Here is a 25,311-nt window from a genome sequence, read left to right as displayed (position 1 = left end):
GCCTCAAGTTGCTTGTCTTCTATTTCACTAATCCTATCTTCTATCTGGGCTGTTCTATTAGCTAAGCTTATTACCTCGTTTTTCAACTCGTGAATTGAGTTTTTCATTTCTGTTTGATTTGTTTTTATAGTTTTAATTTCCTTGGTAATATATTCTTTGTGATCGTTGAGTTGTTTTCTGATCTCCCTAAATTGCCTTTCCATGTTTTCTTGTATATCTCTGAGTATTTTTAAGATTTCTATTTTAAATTCTCTGTCATTTGGCTCCAAGGCTTCCAATATGTTAAATCTTTTCTCCATAGATTTTTCCACATCTATTTGTGTTACCTCTCTATCTTTTGTATCCATAATATTTGATTTCCTCTTTCTTATTGGCATCTGAGGGTGGTCTTGTTGATAGTATTAGAATTAATAAAGAATAAAAAGGAAAAAAAAAGGAAAACACCCCACAAAAAAAAACTAATAATTTATTATTTCCCCCTTTTTTCTTTCTTCTCTTCCCCTTCTCTCCCCTCCTTAGGGAAATATCGTGATAACCTGTGAATTATATTATGCTAAATGGAACAAAAACTGCCTATAATAGAGGGCCTGATTTGAGGTGAAGAGGTCAAGGGGCAAAAAAGGGAGTAGGGAAAGAAGAAAAAAATAAAAATAATAAGTAAAAATATGTTGTATTAAGTGCAGCGAAGACTAACTACAATGGAGAACTTGGGTTGGGAGGAATGCTGGTGAGTTAAAAAGCAATGTAAAAATACCCAAAATGCCACAAAAACAAACAAACAAAGGAAAACCAAAAACAAAAGCAAAAACAAACAAAAAAAACCTTGAGTCCCAAATTAAATAATTTGTTCATGATTGAGGATTGAATGGGAGGAAAAATAAAAGGAGAAAAGAAGAAATGAATAGAAAGGAAAAAATAAGAAAAAGAGAGAAATGAAGGAAGAAAAAAATGAAGAGAAAAAAAGACAAAAGGGGAGAGAGTGAGAGTTAAGAGTTTTGGAGTGTAACCCTAAAGGAGAGTAAGGATGAAGAAAAGAAATAAAATGTAACACTCATGGGTAGTGTAGTTCAAGAAAAGGGAAGCATAAGATGGGCAGAGAATAAAAGGACTGAAGTGAGGAAATAGAATAAATAATAAAGGCAATAAGATAGAAGAAAGAAACAACAACAACAAAGAATTAGTGGAACAAGTTGTAAAGACTGTGGATTTTTCTTGATTTTGAGAGGTTAACTTCTTCCTTTTTCTTTTCTCTCCCTCTTCCTGGTCGGTGACTCTGTAACCCAGGCTCTGCCCCTGTGTCACACTTAGGTAGGGATTTGCAGTTGATGGGATTCTATGGCAATGTCATATAATTGGCTTTAGTCTCGCTGGTAGTCAAGGCTTGTTGGCATTTGCAGGGTCCAACAATGAGAGAGTTTGCTTTCCTGGAGTCTCTCTCCTAGTCTCCCCTTCCTGAATTAGCAGCCTGGTGATCCAGTTATGAGGCTGCCACTGCTTCTGTCTTGGGAGTAAGAGGCTCAAAGAGCTGGGAAATCCACACTCTATCCCCACTCAGCACAAGGCTCTGGGTAAGGCTCTGGCAGTCAGAGCCTCCAGCGCAATCAGGTGGGGCTGGGAGTCAATTGTTGTCAAGGTGACAGTTCAGCACCTAGCATTCAGTTGGACCACTCAACCCAGGCTTTCCACACTTTGTAACCTATTTTGGCTGGGAAGAAGAGGCACTAGTCGCTGCTTGCTATATAGATCTTAATATCTGCCAAGTCCCTCTTGTTAGCGTATATCCCTGAATATGGAGGCTCTGTCAATCAGAAGTTGCCCCCGCCCCTTTAGCGAGAGGCACTGAAAAATATCACGCCTCTTGTCTTGGATCGCTGAACTGAGAGAGATCCTATCAATTAGAGCCCCGTGGGTGCACAGATTTCGTGGGTTAAGCTAATTTCAGTGATTGGATCCGCAGCTGTGCTCCAGAAAGTATTTCAGGCTGCCTGCGCGCCCCTCCCCCAAAGCTTGATTGTTAGCTTGAATGGCTGAGTGAGGTGCCCCGCCCACAGAGAGAATCTCCAGAATGGGGAAGACAGCCTTGGAGCCCCTCCCGGCACGGGGCACCCGCACAGTCTCTCAGGGCATGCCAGTGGCTGGGGACTCTCCGGACCACGGCACGGAGCGTGCATGCGGTTTCTCAGGGCACGCCAGCAGCCACCAGCGCCCAGGCTGCCGCTCCCCAAGTGTGGGCGGGCAGTTGCACGCATGGGTTGACTCACCACAGGCGTACTCCCTCCTCAGCTTGAATGAATGTCCGTGCGGTAGTTAGCTTCCTTCACACCGTCAGTTCTGATCCGTCTCTCAGATTCAAGTGATAACAGTCCTTTCACTTTCAGTGTGTGTGGAACTCCGGAATGCTCCGAGGATAAATTTTTCTGTTTCTAGTTGATAAATTTGTTGAGATTTTGGGGAGATCTGTCAGACGCGCTGCTCACGGCACCATTTCCGTGACGTCACTGGTCTTCTTTTTTCTTAAAAACATTTAGAGGCACAGGCACGGGGTGAGAAACACTGCTGGTCGGACTAGGGCCAGTCCTTCTCAGATTCAGCCACAACATGACAACTGTTTTTATAAGGAAAATGGTGATTTCTGCTGTGAACCCTCTCCTACATCTGAGTCATTACACAACGACACCCCACATGCTCTCCATGCTCCTGCTGGGTCCCCTCCATGTTAGCGTGTTACAGTCCCAGCAGGTACAATGTGCAGCACAGCAGTAGCCTCACCTCTATCCTGCCATTCCCTGCCCTGCCTGCAGCCTGCTATGGGGTTCAAGACCAAGGGTGTCACCAAGAAGCATTGCCGGGACTGTTACCGGGTTAAGAGGTGTGGTCTGTGATATATCTGCTGCAAAACCAACCCAAAGCACAAGCAGAGACTGATGTAGCTCCTTTGTGAAATAATGTGCAAGATTGTACCAATCTCTAGGAAATAGTATTACCTTATTGAAGAAAAATAAAATGTAAATGTTCTGTTTTCTAAAAAAAAAAAAAAATTAAGAAAAGAATGTTTATGTACCTTAATCAAGAATTCTTATACTCGGATTCACCCCAAAGTCATCAGAGTAATGTATACCTCTAGACAAAGGGATCATGAGCCTCTCCTTACCCACCCCAACTGGTATGTGATTTGGTCTATAAAATCAGCCACAGAATGGTAGGGACTTTCTACATGATTTGGGATTGTGCCCCATGTAGCTAGCCGGCTAATTAATAAACTCCTCAAAAAATTTTTTAAAAATAAATAAATAAAATTTAAAATAAAAAACTCAGAGAGCTCTACAAGAACTATCTGACTTCATCAAAAAGAGAAATATAAGAATAATGGGTACATCAGAAGAAGAAGAGAGAGAAAGGAATGGAGAGCCTGTTCAAACAAATAATTGAGAATTTCCCAAGCCTATGAACAGAGTTAGGTCCTCAAATCCAGAATGCCAAGTTACCTCAACTCAAACAGACCTATTCTAAGGCACATCATATCAAAATTGTCACAAATCAATGACAAAGAAAGAATCCTCAAAGGCAGCTAGGAATAAGAAGAACATAACATATAAAGGAAAGCCTATTAGGTTATCATTTGACTTCTCAGTAGAAACTCTACAAGTCAGAAGAGAATGTATCCAAACACTCAAAGTACTAAACAAGAGGAATTACCAGCCAAGAGTGATATATCCATTAAACTTATCCTTCAAATATGAAAGAGAAATAAAAACTTTTACAGACATACAGAAGCTGAGGCGATTTATCAGCAGAGAACCCCCACTGCAGGAAATACCCAAGGGGGTTATGTGACCAGGCACAAAGAACAAAACAAAAACTACAAGTAAAAGCTCCAACAAGATTACAATAAAAAAACAAAACAATCTGTGACAACAATAACATAAAGACCTGCAGTAGCAAAGGAAAATGGAATGCAGGAGCACTCATAAGACAAAGAACTCTTGTACATATGAACATTTTTCTCTTAATGACCTAATGGTAAACACCCACAAAAAAGTCACTACTTCCCTGGACGGTTGGCTCAGCAGTAGAGTGTTGGCCCCCGAGTGTGAATCCTGGGTTTGATCCTCTTTCAGGGCACATAGGAGAAGTGATCATCTGCTTCTCCACCCTTTCCCCACCCCTCTCTCTCTCTTTCTCTTCTCCTCCCACAGCCATGGCTCAAATGATTGAGGCAAAGTTGGCCCTGGGCACTGAAAATGGCTCCATGGCCTTCCCTCAGACACTAAAATGGCTGACAGGCAGAGCATCGCCTGATAGGGGGCTTGCAGGGTGGATCTCAGTTGGGTTGCATGTGGAAGTCTGTCTGTGCTTCCTGCTTCTCAGTTAATAATAAAAAAGAGAAAAAAAGAAAAGGAAAAGAAAAAGCCACTACTGAAATGCATAGCTTAAAAAAAGAAGAAACAGTGGAAAGAAGTATGGAATACCACCAAACAAAAACAACTAACAGAAACAAAAAAGAGAAGAACCAAACAAGACACAGAGCTACCAGAAAACAAAACAAAATGGCTATAGGAAATCTTCAAATGATAATTATTCTAAATGTAAACGAACAGAACTCACCAACAAAGAGGAATCAAGTTGCAGATTTATTCAAAAAACAAAACCAAACCAAATCCTGCCTTCAAAAGACACATCTAAGCTGCAGGGACAAAATTAGACTCAAAGTGAAAGGTTGGTAAATTATTCTCCAAGCAAATAATATACAAAGGAAAACAGGCATAGCTATACTCATATATGACAATGCTGACTTCAGGACAACAAAGGTAACCAGAGACAAAGATGTACATTTCATAATGATATAGGGGGCATTGTATCAAGAAGACATAACACTTTTTAATATATATGCACTGAATCAGGGAGCACCAAAATATATAAAACATCTTCTAACTGATTTAAAAATACAAACAGACAAAAACACAATCATACTTGGAGATTTCAACACATCATTGATAGCTTTAGATAGATCATCCAAACAGAAAATTAATAAAGAAATATCAGCCTTAAATGTCACACTGGAACAAAAGGACATAATAGACATTTACATGACATTTCATCCCAAAATGTCAGATTATACATTCCTCTCCAGTGTGCATGGAACATTCTCAAGAATAGATCATATGTTGGGCCACAAAACCAACATCAACAAATTCAGAAAGATTGAAATTGTACCAAGCATATTTTCTGACCATAAGGCTTTAAAATCAGAATTCCTGCAAAAAGGAAATAAAGAAACCCACAAAAATGTGGAAATTAAACAACATACTTCTAAAGAAATAACTAAGTCAAAGAAGAAATAAAAGCAAAGATCAAAATATATGTATAGACTAACAAAGATGACAATACAACATATCAAAATTTCTGAGATGCAGTGAAAGCAATAATAAGAGGAAAGTTTATATCATTACAGGGTTATATCAAGAAATAAGAGAGATCCCATATAAACAACTTAACATCACATCTTAAGGAACTAGTAAAAGAAGAGCAAAGGCAACCCAAAATCATCAGAAGAAAAGAAATGTAAAAATTAGAGCAGAAATAAATGAAATAGAGAACAGAAAAACTATAGAAAAAATTAATGCAACAAAGGGCTGGTTCTTTGAAAAGATCAATAAAATTGATAAACCCCTGACTAGGCTCACTAAGGAAAAAAGAGGAAGGACTCATATAAACAAAATCCAAAATAAAGGAGAAGTTACCACAGACATCATTGATATACAAAGGATCATAGTAGACTACTATAAAAGATTCTATGGCACCAAATTCAACAATCTAGAAGAAATGGATAAATTCCTAGAACAATACAATTGCCTTGGGCTGAATCACGAAGAAGTAGAAAGTCTAAATAGACCCATAAGCAGGGAGGAAATAGAAACAACTACCAAAAACCTCCCCAAAAATAAAAGTCAAAAACCAAATGGCTACACTGGTGAATTCTACCAAACATTCAAAGAAGATTTGGTACTTATCTTTCTCAAAGTCTTCCAGAAAATAAAAGAAGAAGCAATATAACCTTTACACCAAAATCTGGCAAGGACAACACAAGAAAAGAAAACTGCAGACCAATATCTTTAATGAATACAGATGCAAAAATTTTAAACAAAATGCTAACAAATCAAATACAATACATTAAAGAAGTAATATGTCACAACCAAGTGGGATTCATTCCAGGAGCACAAGAATGGTTTAACATATGGAAATCAATTAAAGTTATGCACCATATCAAAAAAACAAAGAACAAAATTCATATGATCCTATCAAAAAAAGCAGAAAAGATATTCAAGTATATCAATATCCATTTATGTGAAAACACTGAATAAAATATATATAGAAGAAAAGCACAACATAATAAAGGTCATATATGACAAACCATCAGCTAATATCATACTTCATGGTGAAAAACTGAAGGCATTCCTTCTAAAATCAGGAACAAGACAAAGTTGCCCACTCTCACTCATATTCAATGTAGTTTTGGAAGTCTTAGCCAGGGCTATCAGACAAGAGAAAGAAATAAAAGTCATCCATGTCGGGAAAGAAAAGTAAAGGTGGCAAATGACATGATCCTGTATATAGAAAACCCAAGGACTCCATTGAAAACCTATTAGAAAAATAAGCTGACCCTAGCCAGTTTGCTCAGTGATAGTGTTGGCGCAGTATATGGATGTCCCAAGTTTGATTCTCAATCAGGGCACCCAGGAGAAGTAACTATCTGCTTCTCCACTCCTCCTCCTTTCCCCTCTCTCTATCTCTTTTTTCCTCCCACAGCCATAGCTATGTTGGAGCAAGTTGGCCCTGGGCACTGAGATTCACCTCAGGTACTAAAATAGCTCAATTGCTGAGCAATAGAGCAACAGCCCCAGATGGGCAGATTATCACCCTGTGGATCCTGGTTGGGGTGCATGTGGGAGTCTGTCTGTCTGCCTCCCTGCTTCGCACTTAAGAAATATTTTGAAGAGAAATAAGCCAGGCTGCTGCTGGTGCTTGGGCTGAGGAGGTAGGTGCCAGAGTGCGGCTGCTGGGACTGAGCGAGTGACAGACGGGCCACCCGCCAACACTGCAGCTGCGTGGGGCCCGCACAGACCCTCCATCTGAGTGTAGAATGAGCCAAGGAGACTCGAACCCAGCAGCCATTCCACATGCAGCAGAAGATATTCAAGGAGACGTCAGATGGATGTCTCAGCACAACAGATTTGTCCTGGACTGTAAGGACAGAGAGCTTGATGTACTGTTTGTGGGGGACTCCATGGATCAGTTGATACAGCAGAATGAGATATGGCATGAGTTTTTTTCCCTACTTCATACACTGAACTTTGTAATTGGAGGGGATACAACGAGACATGTTTTGTGGAGGCTTAAGAACCGAGAGCTGGAGAATATTAAACCGAAGGTCATTGTTGTCTGGGTAGGAACAAACAACCATGAAAATATGGCAGAAGAAGTAGCAGGTGGAATTGAGGACATCGTACAACTTATCAACACAAGGCAGTCACAGGCCAAGATCATTTACTGGGTTTGTTACCTCGAGGTGAGAAACCCAACCCTTTGAGGCAAAATAATGCCAAGATGAACCAACTCCTCAAGGTCTCCCTGCTGAAGCTTGCCAATGTTCAGCTCTTGGATATAGATGGGGGTTTCGTGCACCTGGACAGTGCCATCTCCTGCCACAACATGTTTGATTTTCTGCATCTCACAGGAGGGGGATACACCAATATCTGCAAACCCCTCCATGAACTGATCATGCAATTATTGGAGGAAACCCCCGAAGAGAAACAAACCACCACTGCGTGACTGGCTCCTATCAGTGTTCACTACATCCGGCTTCCTCAGATCAGTTATATCACTCACACTACAAAATCCTTCTCTTTCCTAAGGCACTTTGCATTGTAGAATATTCCTGGATGTTCATATCTAGTGTTTGAAAGGGAAGAGGGATTTAAACTGGTCCTGTGCATAGGTTTGTTTGACACAGGAGAAAAATTAGTCAAGGAAGAGTGTTGTTGAAATTCATTTGAAACCAGAGGGGATTTTTAGTTGTATGTGTGACACATTCATTGAATTATCACTGTTTTTCCTAGGACAACATCAAGCCTAAGCACTGAACAAAATGAAGATTCCTTTCTTAGCCTTTCTATGAATTACGTCATATATAGTAATGACCAGAATCGCACCTACTTGGCTTTAAAACATATTTTCAGTTTTAAAGGATCATATTTTTGTCTTTTGTTTTTATTTTCCTTTACTCATATATTCTCCATTATTTATTTATTTTTTATTCATTTCAGAGAAGAGAGAGAGAGAGAGAGAGAGAAGGGGGGAGGAGCAGGAAGCATCAACTCCCATATGTGCCTTGACCAGGCAAGCCCAGGGTTTCAAACCAGCGACCTCAGTGTTCCAGGTCAAGGCTTTATCCACTGCGCCACCACAGGTCAGGCTACTCATATATTCTCAATGTTTTAATATATGGCATCAGATTGGACATACTTGTCACTCAAATATGGGAGATGCTGTAGTTACAAGTGAATTTGTTCCACTCCCTTAATCTTTCCCAGGCTTAGCAATGAAAAATAGGTTTTGCCACATTTAGGGGACTCTGTGGAGGGTTTTATTTTTATGCTGTTGAGTATCATGTCTATAACTGACCCATACAAGCAACCTCACCCCCTTTATTTTCTTTTATTTTTTTATCCTTGTTGACATTATACATTTTTTACCTAGGAGCTCTGCTGTTGGGTGTATAAATCTCCAGCAGCTCCTCTCACAGTATTTCCGATGTGTGATTCTTTCTGTGTGGTACTGTGTGCTGTAGAGACTGTTGTGCTGTCCACATGCAGAGTACTGCTCTACTCTGTCCCTTAAAACTTGTTACAGAATTAGAACTCTTAATTTCCATTCCCTAGCCTGATCTTATTTCAAGTTTTATAGTATCTTAAGGTGTACATTTTATTTTTTTATTGTCTTAGTTTTTAAATTCTATCAGTCCAGAAAAATTTGGCCTTTTCTTATAGGGAAATAAGTGAAGCTGATCTTCAGAATAGACATCCTACTGATCCCACCATTTTAGTGATAAAGAACTGGATTTGTTTAACTTTCAGGATTTCTCCTTAATGTATTTTCATCTGAGAATATCTTTCACGAGAGCTTTTTATAATCTTAATGGTTGGTTTGGGCTACAGAACTGCCATTTAAAAAATAATGGGAGAGTAGATGGTTTGTTGCTCAATATACCTAATGAAATGTGTACAAACTGGATCTACAAAAAGATATTTTAAACTTGACCAGGTGGATATTGCAGTGACCCATCCAGATGTGCTCTGCAGTGATCCTGCTTACTGTTCAAGTTCCATAACTGAAGCTCGGGTTTAAGTTCTACCTGCGAGGGAACGCAGTGCTTGTGTGTGTCGAGGGGCATTGCGGGTTGTGCTAACAGTGCTTCTGATTGAGAGAGATAGAACTTGGGTCGATTTTTCTTTTCTTGTCAAGCCTCCTTCTAGGAATTACATCGTTTTGGTATTTTGTCTTTTTTTTTTTAATGCATGCTTTTCTGAATGTATCATGTCTTATTAACAAAAGAAAATACACATGGTGTTTACTAAACTTAAGTTCACTATATTAAAAGTTTTCTTTTTTCTTTTTAGTAGCCCAGGTTCTTGAATTTTTCAAGACAGATATTTTTTTTCTCAGCTGGGTATAGTTCTAGGAAGAATAATTCAGCCAGGCCTCTTGTTTGTCAGGGTGGGAGGGTGGGAAAGTGGCCCAGACGAACCCCTGAGGTCTCTCCGGCGGTACGGGGCTTTGAGTTGCTCCTGAGGATTAAATCCCTTTGTGAGCTGACCTTCAACTCCTTCCCTTGTATTTATAGACCTGAGATGTTACTACATTTTCTGTCTACCAGAGCTATTCGAGCAATTGTATTTGAACCACTAGCCTTTTAAATAAAAGTCTGGCCCATTGTTAATGTGCAGATACTGAGTCCGCTCTCATTTCCTGCCAGCTTTCTTTGCACTGCTTTAGGCAGACATGTTCATCCATTTTTCTTTCATTGACATCTAGTTTGGTACAGTGACAGAACTTAATGCTTAATCTTTGGGTTTCTCTCTCTCTCTACTTAATGCACTGTCCAAGTAAAAGTCCTAGTTGTCATTGTGATTAAAGGGTCAACTTCCCAGGAAGCTAGCAGAGGTCTTATTCTATTCTTCTCCCAGCAAATTTTAATTAAGTAGCAGCTGGTGATGGCACTGTAGAGATTTTTGTGTTCACGTCTTGAATGTGGCAGGTGATAGATGTATTGCTAGGGGTGACCTGGGGTTGTCGTTTTGCTGCCCACTGTATTCTAGACTATCACAGGCCTATTTGGACTGTATCTTTCATCAGAAACATGAACCCATCAAAAACTAATCTAGAGCAGCTTATGGCCTGCTGTTAAGAATCCTGCCTCTTGTTAAAGTCCAACTTTCTTTTTTATTTTTTGACCTAGTCACTGTTTACAGTTGTATGCTAAAGCCTGAAATATTGTCTGTGCTATGGTGTATGAGCATTACCAAGTTTATATTCATTGCACTGAGAAACTAAAAACATGAAACTAGAGCACGTCCATGCTCCTGAGTCTGTGTGGGTGCATGTGGGAGGAGGGCGCTGGGGTTTCTTAGAAGGAGGCTCTTTGGAATGGGGTCTCCCAGGTTTATCCTCAGTGTTCCTGCTTGGGGATTGCTGCTGCTTAGCTAACTGGACCTCCTGACAGAAGTTTGTGATTCTGCTCTGGCAAAGTTTCATTGACTAGTAGAACTCATTCTGTTTTAGTGTATATTTCAATATAAATGTAAACATTTCACTTAAAAAAAAAAGAAAAATAAGCCAATAAAGTCAAGTCTCAGGGTACAAAATCAATATACAAAAATCTATTGCTTTCCTATACACCAACAATAAAACTTCAGAAAATGAGTTCAAAAAAATTTTCTTTCACAATTACAACAACAACAAAATACTAGGAATAAACTTAACAAAGGATGTGAAGGACTTATATACTGAAAATTACAAAGCATTATTGAAAGAAATTGAGAAAGACACAATGAAATGGAAAAATATTCCATGTTCATGGATTGGAAAAATCAATATAGTTAAAATAGTCATATTAGGCAAAGCAACATAAATTTAATGTAATTCCCATTTAAATTCCAATGTCAATTTTATTTATTTATTTGCAAGAGAGAGACAGGACAGACAGAAAGGAAGGGAGAAAAATGAGAAGCATCAATTCTTCATTGTGGGATCTTAGTTGTTCATTGATTGCTTTCTCATATGTGCCTTGACTAGGGGGCTCCAGTTGAGGCAGTGACCCTTTGCTCAAGCCAGGAATTTTGGGCTCAAGCCAGCGATGTTGGGCTTTAAACCGGTGACCTTTGGGCTTAAGCCAGTGACTATGGGGTCATGTCTATGATCTCATGCTCAACCCAGTGACCCTGCGCTCATGTTGGTGAGCCCGTGCTCAGTTTGGAGACCTTGGAGTTGTGAGCCTGGGTCATCTGCATCCCAGGCCAATACTCTATCCACTGAACCACAGCCTGGTAAGGCCCAAAGTCATTTTCTAAAGAAATAGAACACAAAATTGCCAGGTTGTATGGAAGTATAATAACCCCAAACAGCCAAAGCAGTCCTAAGATAAAAGAATGAAGCCAGAGGTGTCACACTACCTGACATCAAATTATACTACAGAGCCACAATAATCAGGACAGCATGGTATTGGCAGAAAAACAGATATACAGACCAAGACCAATAGGACAGAATTGAAAGCCCATAAATAAAACCATATATATATGGACAAATCATCTTGACAAAGAAGCCAAAAACACACAATGGAAAAAGAAAACCTCTTCAATAAGTGGTGCTGGGAAAATTGGAAAACAACATGCAAAAGAATGAAACTTGACTATATTTTGTCCCCCTACACAAAAATTAATTCAAATGGATCAAAGACATAAATATCTGAAACTATAAATTACATAGAGGAAAACATAGGTATTAAACTTATGAACATTGGCCGTATAGAATAATTTATTAATTTGACCTCAAAGGCAAAGGAAGTAAAAGCAAAAATAAATGAGTGGGACTGTATCAAACTACAAAGCTTCTGCACAGCAAAAGAAACACAACAAACAAAAAGGCAGCCAACAAAATGGGAGATGATATTTGCAAACACTAGCTCTGATAAGGAGTTAATATCCAAAATATATAAAGAACTCACAAAGCTCAGCAACAAACAAGCAAAGACTTCAATTAAAAAATGGGGAGAGGACCTGAACAGACACTTCTCCCAAGAGGACATACAAATGGCCAACAGATAAATAAAAAAATGTTCATCTTCACTATTAGAGAAATGCAAATCAAAACTACAATGAAATACCACCTCATACATACTAGATTGGCTATTATCAACAAGACCGGTAACAATAAGTGTTGGAGAGGCTGTGGAGAAAAAGGAACCCTCATTCACTGCTAGTGGGAATGTAAACTGGTACAGCCATTATGGAAGAAAGTACAGTGGTTCCTCAAAAAATTAAGAATAGAGCTACCATAGGATCCAGCAATCCCACTACTGGGCATCTACCCCAAAAAACTTGAAAACATTGGTATGTAAAGACACATTCAACCCCAGGTTCATAGCAGCATTATTCACAGTGGCCAAGACATGGAAACAACCAAAGTGTCCTTCAATATAGAATTGGATAAAGAAGTGGTACATATATACAATGGAATACTATTCAGCCATAAGAAACGATGACATAGTGCCATTTACAACAACATATATGGACCTTGAGAACATTATACTGAGTGAAATAAGTAAATCAGAAAAAGTTAAGAACTGTATGATTTCACACATAGGTGGGATATAAAACTGAGACTCATGGACGTAGATAAAAGTGAGTGGTTACCAGGCGAAGAGGACTGTGAGAGAGAAGAATAAAGAGGACAAGTATGTGGTGATGGAGAGTGATTTGACTTTGGCTGATGGGTACACAACACAATCAACAGTTCAAAAGCTATAAAGATGTTTCCCTAAAACCTATGTGCTCTTGTTGATCAATGTCACCCTGTTAAATTTAATTTTCTAAATTAAAAATAAAATCATTGCCATAATAAATAGACATCAAAAACATTTTTTAAAAAAGGAAGGTACATGAAATCTATTGTTTATAGTTTAAGTAAGTAGGAGAAAATAAAGTGGGAGGAATTTGCTAGGATTGGATGAAAGGCAAATGGAGAAACACATACTTTTTTGACATTGGTGGTAAAGGGTGGTTAACATTTAACATTTATAGAGATAACATGTGGGCAAGAAGATAGCAATGAGGGGTTCTGTGTTCTCTTGTTGGTGGTCTTGTGTTCTGGTGCCAGCAGTTGTGGCTTAGAAGGGGAGGAAAAGAAAATTACCCTGACATGTCAAAGGTATGTTATCCTAGAAGCATAAGAACAATGAAGGGGGCTCACTTCCTTTGCTAAGGAAGCTTCAGGCCTGCGACATGATTACCCATCTTGACCTTCCCGGTTAGAAATTTGCAATCAGACCATCCTGTGAGGTTACTTTCAGTCGCTGAGTTTGTCAGGAAATGCCATGTCAGGCTTGCCACCTAGCCCCCTGAGTTTGTCAGGTTTATAGCACAGTCCCCTTTTCATTCACACTGTTTTGTTGCTTCAAAGTTGACTTGAGTAAAAAATAAATAAAATTTTGTGTAATTCTCCAAGAATTGTAATGAGGAAAACTGCTGACACAACCCAAATTTTGCAGGCATTGCAGAGTTACAGCATGCCCCACAGCTGAATGATCTCGGGTTGTTGTTTTTGTTTGTTTGTTTGTTTTGTAGAACCAAAATAATCATTTGCTCAAAGGCTCCCTAGCCCATCCAGGGCACACTCCAGCCTACAGCCTACAGCCAACAGCCAATTAGCTTACCCAGGAGGGAAAAAACGACCATTTCAAGACTCAATGTAAGGTTCAAGACTCCTTTCTCTTCTCTTTCTTCAATAAATCCTACATTTTCCTTTATTTAAGAAAATCAGCCAGTTGATTTGTCTCTGTCATACTCTTGAACAGTCTCAACACACGAGTCTCCTAACTTCCCTGATCCTTCACGCAGACCTCCATTTGGTTGCAGTATTACTTAGGCTGGCCCTCTGTGGATAAAAGTTAACAGCTCCTTTAAAGTCATCTGAAGTTTCTTAGAAGGTGTTGAGGAACGATTACCCAAAAGTATATTTAAATGAGCTTCTTCAGTTTGTTTTTTAAAGGCTACCCCTGCACCACCCCTTGGCCTATTGCCCTTGGTTTTAAATTCCATACCAAAAAAAAAAAAAAAAATTTTTTTCAGGAGGGTGCTGGGGACGTTATAGACACTGAAAAAAAGATGCCCAAACTGTCTAACGGAGGAGGTAGTGTGGTCCAGTGGTCTAAGGCGCTGGATTAAGGATCCAGTCTCTTCGGAGGTGTGGGCTCGAATTCTATCGCTGTCAGGGTTTTTGCACGTTCATTCCTTTTGAGTACTTTTTCCCATTGGTCACAAAAGAAGGATTATATGGGGTTCTGTGTGCTCACGTGCGTACCAGTGTCCTTCACTAAAAGTGGAGCACAAAGTCTTTTACAGGTGCCAGTGGCTGAGGAGGGAAATCATCGGTGTGCTCCTGTTCTATACCCTGAAATACCATGCGCCTTTGTAACCAGGAAATGATGACATGATATACTGGACTGGTAGGAAGGTTGTCTCATAGAGTTCCAAATTTACCCCAGTGTAATAAGTTTCAAATAGTAAACTAAACAAACAAAAAAACAACTAACGCCAAACTTTGTTTCCACCCGGTTTCTGGCCGGGGACCATTTGCGTGTTAGGCGAACGTGATGACCGCTACACTACGGAAACCGAGGACAGGTAACGGCAGTTCTATATATATCAATAGATGGCTACGAAAGCCTAGGATGACTACAGTACATTCTTGTAATGCCTTAACTGAAAGGACCGATCCTTTCAATCACACAGCGGAGGTTCTGTACTCAATCTCTCACTGATGACTCTAAATTCTGAGGCCCTTCTGGAACTCGGTGATTCCCACCGCCGGTCCAGTACCAAAAATGTCCATATAACAAGAAACTTTGTTTTTTTTTAAAAAAAAAAAAAAAAAAAAAAGTAACTGGGCTCGTCCAGGATTTGAACCTGGGACCTCTCGCACCCAAAGCGAGAATTATACCCCTAGACCAACGAGCCAGGAGGTAGCTAACTCACCTATTTATTCCTTAAATTGATATTATGTGGCGTCATTTTTTGTTTTTTTTTTTAATCCCTAGGAAGGTAGACTTTTATTTCTAACATATTAGAACCCCCTGGATATCGGAGTCTCCCATGCTTGTCCCATTCTTCTCAGCCACCTGGGCGTCCGCCATTAACCCTCAGCCGCAGGCAACTCGGGCAGTGCCAGCGCTCCGTCCCTGTCGGCCCCTCTGAGAAGTCCTGGAATCCGATTGAGCGGGTGATTGCTCTGGCTACCCAGACAGCAAGTAGGGACATCCTTCCGCGTTTGGGGACTAGCAGCCCCCTCCCAAGGGAGCCTAAATAAGACAAGTCCGGAGGCCCAAGCCCCGACGCAGAGGCCGGAAGAGGCGGAAGCTTCCTGGGCAGAACCGGACGCCGCACGGACTGGGCCTCAGCCGCGACTGGCGCAATGAAACCCGGAGTCGTCTCTTCCTGTGCGGGCGCCTGGTAAAGGGGAAGGAACTTTTCTTTATCGTTTAAAAAAACTATTTTTTAAACAACCTATTTTTTTGCAAAGTGTTTAGGAAATGTAGGGACGTCTAAGGCAGAAAAGAGATCCCTGGAAACCCGGGCCCCCAAGGCTGGCGCGCGCCCCGGCCCCCGCCCTGGAGCAGCCACCCTTACCCGGAGGGTTCAGAGGCTGTGCGGGCGCTCTCCCGAAAGGCTTTCATTGCACTGGTTGGTTAGGAGTAAAACAGTAATTCTGTAAATTTCACAAAATTCACTTAGAGCTGGCCCAAAGGTTTGTTTTTGTGCCACCAGTTGGCTGTCCCAAATAGTAGGAAATGCGAGGTGGTTAACCTACTCGGAGAAGAGGTGCAGCACTCTTCCGTTGTCCCTCTCCGCGGACCGCTTAGCCCCCGGGGCTGCCGCTCCTCGCTGCTCCTCTCGGCCTCTAGCTCGGGGACCGCGACGCTAGCGCTCCCCCTTCCCGGCCTGGTCTGCGCCTCTTCCGCGCTCACTGGGTTCGGGCGGCGCTCCTCTGCTCCCGCCAGCGTGCGGCCTCCCGGGCATTACCGCCTCCGCGTTGTAAGCATTTGCTTTTCTTCCTAATGGAATTATAAAGAAAAGTGCACACAAATTTGAACCCCACACGAATAATACATGCTGACCTTCTAACTTTTGTTTATGCTGTCAACGAATTCAAGTGTACAAATGAGCTCAAATCCCAATGAACAACGGAGGGGGCGCTGCCAGGCCCGCAGAGGGTCTCGGGCGCCCAGCCGCCGGGGCGCCTCGGCCTCGGCAGAGGTGTGGCCCGACCGCAGGAGCTTCTTTCCGGCCAGAGTGGACCCTCTGGATGCTCCTGTGCGAGTCGCAGCTCCCAGTGGGGACACTGCTGATTCCGGACAGCGTTCCAGCGCGGCTCGGGGTTACAAAACAGAACCTGGGCCGAGTGCGCCAAAGGAGAGATCCCGTCACGGACAACCGTGCAGACGCCGGAGAAGGGGGTGAACGGAGTAGCTGGGGTTCGTGGAGGAGGAGGCTCCCGCTCCGGCCCCCACTTCGGCGCCCTGGTCTCCCGGGATTTGTCGGCCCCCACGTGCCGACCCACTCAAAGGCCGCTCTCTATAGAAGCCAGATTGCGAGCGCCCACAGCGAGTTATTTCGGAACTTTTACTCCCTCCCAGCTAAAACAGTAGGTTCCTAGGGGGCGGAAAGGGGTGTTGACAGGTGGTCCCCACATTATTTAAAAGAGCGAATGAGGGGGGGGCGAGCCACTGGACCCCCCGCCCAGGAGGGGTACGGAAAGACCGCCACGAACTTGCCGGGAGCGCGCGCAAAAGGAATCGAGCGAAGGACCACGGTGTTGAAGGCGCTCGAGGACAGCGGAGCCTGTGATCACAAGGCCAAGGACGCAGTGGGTGTGCCTCTTCCAGAGCGAAGCGATGGGAGGTGTCAGCTCACCTACGGTGCAAAGAACTGGAAGCTTCGCCAGGGTCTGGTCTCCGAGAAAGGCGGAATTCGTGTTGGTTTGCGCATCTTAGGCTGATTCACCTTTTCGTCTAAAAAAAAAAAAAAAGAACCAAAACCCAAGCTAGGCCCCAGCGAGATTTGAACTCACGACCCCTGGTTTACAAGACCAGTGCTCTAACCCCTGAGCTATGGAGCCAACGGTGAGTTAATGGTCTGCCTACATGTAGTTGATGCCGCAACAGTCTCCGCGCAGCCGCAGACAAGCACAGAGAAACTAAACAACAACAGCGTCTTTCGGCCCTTAAGAACCCTACTCGGCCGCCGCGAATTAGCCTGTGTGGCGTGTAAGTGTTGGTGCCTCGTCCGTAGCAGCAAATCCCGTGAAGTAGCCCCACGATGAGACCGCCGACTTACGCGCCCGAGCTGAGCCTGTGGGGGCGGGGCCCCCGATGGGCGGGGCTGAAAAGAGGTTCCCAGTCAACCAGGCAAGTGCCGGGTTAGCGACAAGTATTTCTAGAGCGGAGGCGTCTTGGGCTTTTGGTGTATGAGCCTTCGAGTCCTAGGTCTGGGTTGCGAGGAAGAAGTAAAGGGAAGCTATGTCAGTAGGCCTGCCCTGGCCGGAATCCAGATTCGAGGAGCTGGGAAGGGAGACTGGACCGCGAAGGAGCAGTAGTAGGGGATTGGGAGGGAGAGGATGGTTGGGAGTGGTGGAGAAATCAGAATGCCCGGGTGTGAGGAAGTGCTATGCCAAGGACCGGGTTAGGGCCTGGGGTCCTAGCCCCTACTGCAGCATTAGACAACTTAGGAAAAGGGGACTCTCAGGGCCCGTCCTGGATTCTTGGGTTGCTGGTTTTGGCAGGACCCCCAAAAGGGCCCACGGGGTTGAGGGCAGGGAGAGAGGGTGAGAGCCCAGGTGAGAGACACTAGCCCTAGCCCTGCAATGGGCAGCTGTAGGTGGTGGACGTTGGTCTGGTTGACCAACCTGCCCTCTGGTCCCTGCAAGGCCAGATGACTTAGATCACTGGATGGCCAGGCCAAAAGCAGACCCCTCGGTGACGTCCAGTCTGTATGAAGAGGTGTGTGAAACTCTGGTGGTATGGACCTGAGTTCTCACAGCTCTGCTGCTCACAAGGATCTGGGATTTAATGGGTGGTGTCAGAAGGGCCCACATTAGGACAGTCCTTGATCTCAGAGATCTTATGATGCCCAAAGGACAGAAGAGAAAAACGCACATGTACACCCATACTCACACCATCACTGAGACATCTGAAGTCACCAAGCAGCCCTGGTGACCAAAGAGGGAGCATCTCTCTTACCCTCCAAGTGCAGTTATTATGTAACTGTAGTAACATATCTTCAGATACAGAGGTATCTGTGTAGTTATTTTACAAACTCGGATGGACACACAAACACAAAAACTGAAAATATACATACAGCCACCTCTGTGGTCCACCAGTCACCCTATCTCCTGTGACCTGTAATATGTGTTCTAATACTGTTCAACCCAGTTGCTACATAACATAAAGGGTAATTGTGGTACTCAGTTCAAAAGCAATACAATCCCAGATAACATTAGGGTTTGATGATAACATTAGGCAACTTAATTAGCAAATGAATGTTAGAAATGGGTTTTTCTTTTGGAAATCAGTGGTATTCAATATGTCGATTGGCTACAGTGTTCTAGAGCTATTTTCCGTGCATAAACAGGACAAAAGATTCACTTTCTGAAATGCTGCTATAGAGTAGACTTTTAAATGGTCCTGTCCCCAGCCTGTAGGACACTGGATTCTGATTGCCTGATGCTGTATGCACTGTATCCACCTCTAGAACATGTTACATACAGAACAAGAAACTTGTATGTAAAGTATACTTAAAGCATCTCAAGGGGCAGAGTATAGAAGCTCCCTGATTCGTGCAGACAAGACTATTTGACCATCACCATTCCTGTATCTGTCTAAACAATCTGAGCAGGACAGAATTAGATCTGAAACTGGTTTTCATCTAGAGGGGCAGCCCATTAGTGGGATTGGAAACCTATGCCCCATCACCTAACTATGGGGTGGCTAATAATTAACAAGAAGTCAATAATAGGGTATGACTAATTGACCTAGGTCTGTTTCAACACTTAAGACCTTATGCATGTGCTCACACATGCCCTCTCCAAGGTCCACACACCCTCTGCCCCTGCAATCTGATATAAACACGTGTGTTTATATAAATATTTCTTACATGCAGAAGCCCCCGTGCTCACCTGGTCTGGCAGAAATCCTTGCTCATACTTGTGCTCTTGCACTCAGTCTGGGTAAGTGAACAGTGAGATAAGCCACAGTAGAAATGAGCTCATAGTCTGTATTTCCATCTTCGTCCCCCCTCCCTAGGAAGCTCTAAGCAGGAACAGCCTACCAACACCCTCCCAGAAGCTTAGCCTTACAGAAACTGGGGAACAATTAGCAAAGGTGATAATACCCATTACAACATGGGCTGAGCTGGCCCTGGCACCAGTGTCCTCTACTGTTGGCATATATTAGCAAGTTCCAGAAAGAATGTCAGGGGGCACCAGACCAGGTGGTGGCTCAGTGGATAGAACTTTCATCTGGGATACTGAAGTCCCAGGTTTGAAAACCCGAAGTCGTTGGCTTGAGCGCAGGGTTGCTGGCTTGAGTATGGGATCATAGACATGACCCTATGGTCCGTGGCTTAGGCACAAAGGTCACTGGTTTGAGCCCAAGGTTGCTGGCTTGTGCAAGGGGTCACTGGCTCAGCAGAGCCCCAGTCAAGGCATGTATGAGAAGCAATCAATGAACAACAAAGGTGCCACAACTATGAGTTGATATTTCTCATCTCTCTCTCTGTCTTTCTCTCTCTTCCTCAAATGTGAGGGGCATGTTTCTACTCTGCATCCAGGTGAGAATTGCACCTGTAAAATTACAAGTGTTTTCTTGTATTTCAAAATTCTAGAACCTTTGTGTTATGAATTAATTTCTTTATGGTTCAGACTCGCGAGGCAAAAGACACACCAGATGCAAGTAAATGGGCAGGGGGCTGAAACTCTTAGGTGGATCCAGCCCTGAGAAACTGCGCCACTGCATATTTATTGAGTTCCAAAAGCCACAGCTCAGCAGATAAAACTAGAAAGTTACACAAGCCTTTTTTCCCATCCGTTTCATCCCCAACCTTGCACATCTATTGTTTCTTTCATGAACAAGGACACAAGAAGAGTCAGAGTCTCAGAGCTTATCAATCATAAAGGACATCTGGTTCTTGAAGGCATTCCGCCAAGAATCCTGCGTACTTGCATTCAAGTACCCCAGGCCAATGTCTTCCCATGGCCAACAGACTCCAAGATCTCTTGTCTCCAAGTAACCCTTGCTCTGCAGTTAACTGCCGTTTATATTGGTGCAGGGTCGTCTCCTACATATTGCCCTTATTTCTTTTTTTTTTTAAGTATTTTATTTTATTTTTATTTTTTCATTTTTCAGAAGCTGGAAATGGGGAGGCAAGTCAGACAGACTCCCGCATGCGCCTGACCGGGATCCACCCGGCATGCCCATCAGGGGGTGATGCTCTGCCCCTCTGGGGCGTCGCTCTGTTGCATCCAGAGCCATTCTAGCACCTGAGGCAGAGGCCACAGAGCCTTCCCCAGCGCCCGGTCCATCTTTGCTCCAATGGAGCCTCGGCTGTGGGAGGGGAAGAGAGAGACAGAGAGGAAGGAGAGGGGGAGGGGTGGAGAAGCAAATGGGCACCTCTCCTGTGTGCCCTTGCCGGGAATCGAACCCGGGACTCCTGCACGCCAGGCCGACGCTCTACCGCTGAGCCAACCGGCCAAGGCCCTTTTTCTTTTTTATTTAGCTTGCACTCACTTTTCTAATCATTTCTTCTTATCTTTAGTCATCCCTTTGTTGCTGGAAAAATCTTTTTCTAATTGGTTGTAAAAAAAAAAAACCTTATGCAACAAGGGTTCTAGTAAAGTTATTAAAATTTCCTAAAAACTCTGCTGGTTTAGAGCTACCTTATTGGTAGTATCATCAGCTACTTGGTTTTTCTAGAGTTTCTTCGGAGTCTTCCTCTTTAGGTGCCCTGGACAGTGGATGATGTCCACTACTTCAGCGGAGCAGTCTCCAGTATTCTCCAGGGTGAGGGTTTGAACCTCACCCTTGTTAGCTCTTAAGCCTTCTCCTGATGGCCCCTCTTCGACTGTGCCTATCTTAGGTTGTTCCTGCCTTCAGGAATCTTACCTGTCTTTGGCTAACCAGCCATTTTAGGGACCAAACAGAGTTAGTTATAGTTATGTGAGGGAGGGAGGAGCAACGTCCCTTCCGAAATGCTTAGTTTTAGCAGCTGATGTTTCTACCTATTAAAAAATTTATACTACATATCCTTTCTAATTTCTAGAGCTGAATGCTATAAAAGGCTATTTTGCTTGCCCTTTATGTAGCATAAGAGATAACATGGCAGATTGTTGCTCTATTTTGCTTTGACGCTAATTGTCTCTTCTTCTAGCTATATATAATAAAAGAAATATAGAACAAATGATTAGTACAATGCCTCCTACAGTTCCTCTAAAAATCTTAAATTGTTTTAGAGGATACAAGTTACTGATTCCATCAGAAATAGCAGTTAGTAAATTTTCTCCATCAGTCAATTTCAACTGATCCTTAAAAGTAGCATCAATATGCTTTTGTAAATCTAAAATTTCTATACTTAAGTTTCTATGTTTTAACAAATGCGTTTTAACGTTTTCCCAAGGGAAATAAGTATGATTCCAAGGAATAGGGGTAACACAAAAAGTAGTTACATTCCAATCACATTTTAGCTTGATTTGTTTTTGCAGGCTAACAATTTGATCTCCTAACATAATTATAGTCTGTTCTAAATCATTAACTTTAGCATTAATGTTACTATCTATACGTTGAGAAGTCCACAGTTGTTCAGAATCTTCATGCCATTTTTGTACAAAGTCCACAGTCTGTATGCTTCGATGTAATGCAATTCCAGATACAGCAACCAGGGTGGTTACAGCTATTAGTCCTATAATGATGACAATGATCAGTCCAACCAGTCTCTTGGTTCGCTTCAAAGACTTAATAAGATGTTGTAACAGCATCATAGAAGGGGAATCTGGCCACATCCAATGCATCTGTACTGGAATCCAGACTCCTGTTTGGGCTCTTAAAATGTATAGACTTTGACTATTTTTATTAAAAAGAATAGAAGAGTTAATGCATGTATAAAAAGCACACTTATTGCAAGTTATAATTTACAGCTGTCCATCTGGTTTCACCTATAATAAACATACAAGGCAATCTAACACAGGCAGATATAAAATGTGACTCATTCTTCTTAAAGGTTAACATAGTATGATTAGAAGGATAATTCCTCCAGATTTCGCTGACATTGTTTAACTGCCATGGCTACTTTCCACAAATGATATTGTATAGGACCAAAGTTTATGTGAAGAGCTTGAGGTGACATCCCTCCTCCATGCCATATGATAGTATGATTACCTTGACCATCAGCTGTAATTGAACCATTGTTCTTATATCACATTAAATCAGCACCCTGCCCTTTAACTCAGGCGGAACCATGAGGGCTCCAATCTATGACGTTTCCATAGGAAATATTAAGTAAAACCCGAGCAGTTTCTCCTCTGCAATTTTCCCAATGAACCCATTCACTTAGCTGATTAACAATTGCAGTTTGACAGGGCGGTAAATCAGGTGGAGGTTCTGGATCATGTATGGATGTATTACCTTTAAATACGTATCCTTGTAACAAAAACAAACTTTTTTTCCTTTCCTTTACTATTATTTTTTACAATAGAGAGCCAAGCTTGAGCTTCTAAACAATGTGGCTCATGTCCTATACATATAGGTAATCCCTCAACTCCTGTTGTATAATTTTTTAATTTCATGCCTTCTTCCGAAGGTACTAAGAGACCTCTATCATCAAAAGGTCCTGGAAGCCAATTAGAATCATTAACAAAAATAGGAACGGCAGTATCTTCCCAATAAACAGCTCTATTTAATGGAGGATTAGGGATATATGCTCAGTAAATAAAATTTTCAGCCTACTTACCAGAATTGTTACCAAAGCAATTATTACTAAGAACAGATTAGTAGCATTTTGTTCTTTTCTAGTAGCTTTTAGCATCTTTTTACCCTCAAAGGTCAGTTTTTTAAATTGACCCCAACTTGGTATTTTAGCCTTTTCAATACCAAGCAGCAGCACCTTTAGGGTTTTTCTTCCGAGGTTCAATGCTTCCATCTCAGCAGTGGATGGATATGGAAAGAATCTATTTCTCTTATTCATGTTGTTAGTTTAATTCTGTGGGCAGGGATCCAAAGGACTTTGCCAGATTCTGAAATGACACAAGTAAACCCTCTTCCCCAATGTTGCACTACACCAGGTACCCATTGATCCAGCTCATTTTTATAATGCACAGGTTAATTAATCTTAGAACTATTATTTTTTGTCCAATGTCTGTCTACAGCAGTCAAGTGATCTTCTCCTGTATTTAAAAAATTTAAAGTAAATAAAGCTTTATGTAACATAAGTCTAGGGGATAATCTCCTTCCTTCTCCCCTCTTTTGTTTAAGTAACATATTTTTCAGAATGCTATTAGTGTGCTCAATAATCGCCTGTCCTTGTGGATTATGTGAAATTCCAGTAGTATGGTTAATATTCCAAAATGTTAAGAATTGTTGAAACTTAGCAGATGTATAGGCAGGACCATTGTCAGTGTTAATTGCTTTAGGAATACCCATAACATTAAAAGCTCTATAAGATGTTGATTGACACAATCAGCCTTTTCTCCAGGCAAAGGTGTGGCCATCAAAAGGAAGAATAAATATCAATAGAACAGTATAACCTGAAACAATAAAGTACATAGAAGAACACATAGGTTCTAAACTCATGGGCCTTGGTTTTAAAGAGCATTATATGAATTTGACTCCAAAGGCAGGGGAAGTGAAGGCAAAAATAAATGAATGGGACTACATCAGATAAAGGAGTTTTTGCTCAGCAAAAGAAACTGACAACAAAATAAACAGACAGCCAACTAAATGGGAACTGATATTTTCAAACAACAGCTCAGATAAGGGCCTAATATCCAAAATATACAAAGAACTCATAAAAATCAACAACAAACAAACAATCTAATAAAAAAAATGGGAAGAGGACATAAACAGACACTTCTCCCAGGAAGAAATACAAATGGCCAACGGATATATGAAAAGATGCTCATCTTCTTTAGTTATTAGAGAAATGCAAATCAAAACTGCAATGAGATACCACCTCACACCTGTTAGATTAGCTATTATTAACAAGACAGGTAATAGCAAATGTTAGAGAGGTTGTGGAGAAAAAGGAACCCTCATTCACTGTTGGTGGGACTGTAAAGTAGTACAACCATTATGGAAGAAAGTATGGTAGTTCCTCAAAAAACTGAAAATAGAACTACCTTATGACCCAGCAATCCCTCTACTGGGTATATACCCCAAAAACTCAGAAACATTGATACGTAAAGACACATGCAGCCCCATGTTCATTGCAGCATTGTTAACAGTGGCCAAGACATAGAAACAGCCAAAAAGCCCTTCAATAGAAGACTGGATAAAGATGTGGCACATATACACTATGGAATACTACTCAGCCATAAGAAATGATGACATCGGATCATTTACAACAAAATGGTAGGATCTTGATAACATTATACAGGGTGAAATAAGTAAATCAGAAAAAACCAAGATCTGCATTATTCCATACGTAGGTGGGACATAAAAACGAGACTAAGAGACATTGACAAGAGTGTGGTGGTTGGGGGGGGAGAGGGGAAGGAGGAGGGGGAGGGGCATAAAGAAAACTAGATAGAAGGTGACGGAGGACAATCTGACTTTGGGTGATGGGTATGCAACATAATTGATCAACAAGATAACCTGGACATGTTTTCTTTGAACATATCCTGATTTATTGATGTCACCCTAGTAAAATTAATAAAAAAAAAAAAAAAAGTAGAACAATGTACATAAGATAGTTTTCCAAAAGAAAAAATATGAGTAAC

General features: G+C 41.8%; 1 long non-coding RNA gene, 2 other non-coding genes and 1 pseudogene across 7 annotated transcripts; 1 reads left to right on the top strand and 3 right to left on the bottom strand.

Annotated features, from left to right (window-relative positions):
- Positions 1–6,828: 6,828 nt before the first annotated feature.
- On the top strand, positions 6,829–7,896 carry LOC136335865 (platelet-activating factor acetylhydrolase IB subunit alpha2 pseudogene; annotated as a pseudogene).
- Positions 7,897–10,034: 2,138 nt separating this feature from the next.
- Positions 10,035–17,745, bottom strand: LOC136333361 (uncharacterized). 5 transcript variants are annotated; one of them, XR_010731020.1, is made up of 5 exons: positions 17,474–17,745; positions 17,101–17,341; positions 16,141–16,380; positions 15,960–16,038; positions 10,035–15,779 (listed from the first exon to the last, which is right to left on the bottom strand). It is a non-coding gene; the product is annotated as an uncharacterized lncRNA (long non-coding RNA). The 5 variants fall into 5 exon arrangements; XR_010731018.1 differs by having other exon boundaries at positions 16,141–16,384; positions 17,432–17,741; XR_010731017.1 differs by having other exon boundaries at positions 16,141–16,384; positions 17,474–17,738.
- On the bottom strand, positions 15,219–15,290 carry TRNAP-UGG (transfer RNA proline (anticodon UGG)). Its single transcript has one exon. It is a non-coding gene; the product is annotated as a tRNA-Pro (tRNA).
- On the bottom strand, positions 17,376–17,448 carry TRNAT-UGU (transfer RNA threonine (anticodon UGU)). The gene has a single exon. It is a non-coding gene; the product is annotated as a tRNA-Thr (tRNA).
- Positions 17,746–25,311: the final 7,566 nt, after the last annotated feature.

The sequence above is a fragment of the Saccopteryx bilineata genome, chromosome 4 (genome assembly GCF_036850765.1).
Source record: "Saccopteryx bilineata isolate mSacBil1 chromosome 4, mSacBil1_pri_phased_curated, whole genome shotgun sequence".
Taxonomy (NCBI): domain Eukaryota; kingdom Metazoa; phylum Chordata; class Mammalia; order Chiroptera; family Emballonuridae; genus Saccopteryx; species Saccopteryx bilineata.
The sequence above is the reverse complement of the archived record's forward strand: the minus strand, read 5'-3'. Positions and strand labels throughout refer to the sequence as shown.